The sequence below is a fragment of the Alligator sinensis genome, unplaced genomic scaffold (assembly GCF_000455745.1).
Source record: "Alligator sinensis unplaced genomic scaffold, ASM45574v1 scaffold293_1, whole genome shotgun sequence".
Taxonomy (NCBI): Eukaryota; Metazoa; Chordata; order Crocodylia; family Alligatoridae; genus Alligator; species Alligator sinensis.
In genome coordinates, this window is record NW_005842158.1 from 1,773,167 (window position 1) to 1,778,149 (window position 4,983).

At 42.2% G+C, this 4,983-nt stretch overlaps 1 pseudogene; it reads left to right on the top strand.

Moving 5' to 3' along the window:
• Positions 1-4,983, top strand: part of LOC112550587 — a 12,932-nt pseudogene that overhangs the window by 5,086 nt on the left and 2,863 nt on the right.

The following is a 4,983-nucleotide window of genomic DNA, read 5'->3' on the forward strand; positions in this document are numbered from 1 at the left end:
GACTGTGGCATTGATGCCTGCACAGTTGGATGGGTAAAAAAATTGGCTGATGGGACGCACCCAGAGAGTAGTGGTGGACGGGTTGTACTCACACAAGTGAGATGTGAGCAGTGGGGTACCCCAGGGCTCTGTCCTCGGGCCCGCACTGTTTAACATCTTCTTCAGTGACTTGGACGAGGGGGTGGAAAGCACACTGTCCACGTTTGCTGACAACACTAAGATGTAGGGTGAGGTGTGCACACTTGTAGGGAGAGAGAGACACCAACTAGATTTAGACATACTACAAAAGTGGGCAGATGAGAATAGGATGGGGTTCAACGTAGACAAATGCAGGGTGCTGCACCTTGGGAGAAGGAATCCACCGCACACATACAGGCTGGGGAGTTCCCTTCTCGAGAGGACAGAGGCAGCAAGCAATCTTGGAGTCATTATTGACTCCAAGATGAAGATGAGCCGCCAATGCCAGACCGCAGCCAGCAAGGCCAGCCATACCTTGTCATGCATCCAAAGGTGCATCTCAAGCCGGTCCAGAGAGGTGATACTCCCCCTCTATGCAACTTTGTTCAGGCTGCAGTTGGAGTACTGCGTCCAGTACTGGGTGCTGCACTTCAAAAGGGATATGGCCAGCCTGGAGAGGGTTCAGAGGAGGGCCACCCACTTGGTGAGAGGGCAGCAGGACAGGCCCTACGAGGAGAGACTGAGGGACCTGAACCTGTTCAGCCTCAGCAAGAGGAGGCTGAGGGGGGACCTGGTGGCTACCTACAAGCTCATCAGGGGAGATCAACAGCAAATAGGAAGATCTCTTTTGTCCCCAGCACCACCTGGAGTGACGAGAAACAATGGTCATAAGCTGATAGGAAATAGGTTAAAAAACTTACTGAAAATAAAACCTTGGATCCCCAGAGGGAACTAGAAGCCCTCACCATATTGAGGCCTAGCTGCACAGCCCATCGGGGGAAGTGGGGTGGGGAGGATGTTCACAAGACAGGCAGCCCAAGATGACTGCTGCCCCTGCAGCTCACCGCTGACTAGCTGCAAGGACTGTTCATCATACAGCCCCACCCCACTCCACCAATCACCAGTGAGGGACAGGGCAACATGATGGACAGACCTCTCAGCCAATTAGCAGTGAAGGGCAGGGAAGTATGATGGACAGTCTTTGCAGCCAATCAGCAACAAGGGGTGGGGATACCATAGGCTCTCAGCCAATCAAAGTCCACAATGGGTATAAACAACAATAACAACAGCAACATTAATAATATACAGAAATGCACGCCAACAGACAGAAAATTCTAATAAAAATAAGTCTAACATTTCATAAATTAATTATGTTTATAAAGCCACACGTGTGGATCATTTCCTAAGTTTCCTTGTAAAATATTTGAGAATCCTACCATCAAATACAAAAACAATGAGAATAATAATTGTATTTTCTTTCCATTTAGGAACTTGTGCCAGGTTATGATGCTCTTGCAACTACAAATGTACAACAACAAACGTTGATTGTGAACAAACACAACACCCTCAGGAGACAAGTGAAGCCCTCTGCTAGCAACATGCTGAGGATGGTAAAATACATTTTGCAATGCAATTTATAAAAAAATATAGAGCCTGTCAATGACATTAGAAGACCTGCAACAGCACAGTACATTACTGTGCAAAAACACTCAATAGGCATCCTTTCAAATGGAAGGAATCCTGTAAGGTTCAGGACAGAAATTACACATAAATGGTTTAAGTGATCAGAAATTGGTTCAAATCTGTACATTGTACATAAACCCTTCATTGCACATAAACCTCTTTCAAAATGGCCAAACCAGATTTAAGATAGACCTCGATAGCACAGTACATTACTGTGCAAAAACACTCAATAGGCATCCTTTCAAATGGAAGGAATCCTGTAAGGTTCAGGACAGAAATTACACATAAATGGTTTAAGTGATCAGAAATTGGTTCAAATCTGTACATTGTACATAAACCCTTCATTGCACATAAACCTCTTTCAAAATGGCCAAACCAGATTTAAGATAGACCTCGATGTAGTATCAGAATTAACTGATTTAAGTTAAATCAGTTAATTAAACTTCTGACAGATCCCATCCAGATTCTAGTTAATTTACAGTCCCCTGGCATCCCAGGATGCTTTTCACCTCCCCTGCAAGATCCGTCTTGCAGGGTAGTTAGGCTGGTCTTGACCCAAGCTGTCTGCTCCAGCAGAACAAGGAGCTGTGCTCTAGCACCCCCTGGCTTCTGGCCTGGTCCACTGCAGGCATGTGGCTGCATTTCTGGAACCAAAAGTGAATGTCTGTTCACTTGCTTATCAGTTCATTCTTTGCAGTTTACACTAATCTGCAAAGATTGAATCAACTCAGCCTCAGGCTTTTTGAGTGTTTGTACTTAGCCTAAATGAACGAGAAGGAGCTGTGAAAAGGCCTTTTTTAAATGCTGAAACTGTGATTTCCAAGTGTACGTCCTCCAGTATGGATTTCTGGCAGTAACTGACTGGCTAATATTTTACCTTTCATTAAGGAATGTAGTGCTGCTGCACAAGCAAATGCTAAAGGATGGGCAGATGCATGTACTTTCTCTCACAGTCCTGACAGTGAAAGAACAACTAGTAAGTAAAAGTATCAATATCAACTGACATGAACATTTTTCAAACAATACAATCCCTTTCAAAGTCAGTGGGAAATCATTTCTTACACTGAATGAATAGCATCTACTTCACTGGAATATAATGGACTCATACATTTTGTGGTAAAACTTCACAATATTCAGTTAGGCTTCTTTCAGTTAGGATTTCAGCATTAAACAATCACAAACAAAGACAAGGAAATGTCCATGGAATGTTTTTGCACAGTCTTTGTCCATAATGAAGCTGGTCAACATTTTTTGAATTTTTGGGAAAAAGAAAAAATTATTTTAAAAAATATAGTCTTTATTCCTACTTCCATTTCTCCACTTTGCCCCTTTGCCCTCCTCCTCCCTCCCCTCCCACCCCCCACCAACCAAACAAGCATAATAATATAAAAAATACTAGAGGGGAAGGTTAGGCCCTTTTCACCTTCAGAGGAATTAGTCCTGTTTATCAATCTCTGCAAGAAGGCCTATATTTATCGTATTGTTCATAAGGAAGACCAGGGTGAATGAACACATACCTGAAATCTTGGTTCAGTTTATGGAAGAACCAGATTTCCTGGCGTGAGTATAAAACTCTTCCAAACATAATGGACAATGATCCAGGATACAAAGTCATAGAGCATTTCTATTTTAAGGGTCTGGTTTCTCTGAACAAAGGTTCTTTTCAAATGCATGTTTCTTGCTCTTTCTCATGCCATTTTCTCCAGGGTTTTTGAATGGTTTTCCTTTCATTTTCAGCTACAGCCTGTGGTGAAAATCTCTTCATGTCAACTGTCTGAACAGCATGGTCAGATGTCATTCAGGCCTGGTATAATGAAAGGAAAGATTTCGTGTATGGCATTGGGCCAAAAAGACCAGGAGCAATGATAGTCCATTATACTCAGGTAGGAGACATATAACTTAGTAGAACCTGATCTTTACTGATACAGCTGTACAATGTCACTAAGGCAGGGGTGAGCAAAATGCAGCCCGCAGGCTGAATGTGATCTGCCAGGCCATTCTATCTGGCCCCTAAAAAATTTAGAAAATTAATATTTATCTGCCCCTGGCTGCCTCTCATGTGGCCCTCGATGGTTTGTCAAAACTCAGTATGCGGCCTACCCCCCAAAAATAATTGCCTGCCTCTGCACTAAGGGCTCGAGCTCATCATTGGCATTAATTCTTCCACTTAGGTGCTACAACCTCTAAAAGTTAAGCACCTTGCTTCAGGTGGGTGATCACAATTGACAGGGTCATTTAGACAAGTTAGGGTGCTTGTATGCGTTAATTTTTTTGTGTGCAGTTGGTTCCTTAAAAGCACTCTACAACTGGGACATAAAACACGTACACAGCTGCAGAGCACTTTTAAAATATCGATTGTGCAAAAAATTAAGCCTTGTGAAATCAGCTCTTAGCTGAAGGCATTATAGAACAGAGCATCAAGGTTTACATGTTAACATCTTTGTGGGGCTGGGCAGGTGCTCACACCCGTGGACATTGATTCTGACCATCCTCACAGGAGATAACATTTTACTTTGTGGTTCCTGCATCTTGTTCAACAACTTGAGCAAATTTTTAGAAAAACATCCAGGGTTGATTTAAAGTATCCACATAATAACGAATCTGTTTTGCTATTTGATTTTCATTTGAGTTTCATTTTTGTTACGTCCTGTATGTCCTTCTGCAAAATGGGGTGTATAAGAGCATATAATTTTTATGGTTCCTTTCCTACTTGATGTGACATATTTTCCTATATTGCATAATAAAAAAAATCCATGCCCATAACTTGGCTTCCTATTAACTCTTTAAATGAATAAATAACTACACACACACACATACACACACATATATATATATATATATATTTAGTATCGCTAAAAGCACCTATCGTATTCTATCTTCAACTTGTTTTTATACCTCCAGGTGGTTTGGTATAAATCTTACCAGATTGGATGTGCATAGGCTATTTGTCCTTAGAGTCCATACCAGTACTATTAAGTTTGCCACTACTGCCATGCATACGTATTATCCATGGATTATAAACCCAGAGATTTCAAATCAGAATCCATAGCATCAAAAACAGTCTGCCATGCTGTGGGCCTTCTATTAACCTTTCATAATCAAAAATCAAGTGAAAATGAAGAGCTGGCATTTTCTAAAGGATGTCTCAAATCTAACATGAGATGATTTGAGTCTAAGATCATAGAATCATAGAAGTAGGGTCAGAAGGGACCTTGTAGATCTTCAAGTCCGACCCCCTGCCTGGGCAGGAGGGAAATAGGGATCAAGTGACCCCAGCCAGGTAGACATCGAGCCGCTTCTTAAAGACCCCCAGGGTAGGAGCCAGCAGCACTTCCCTTGGCA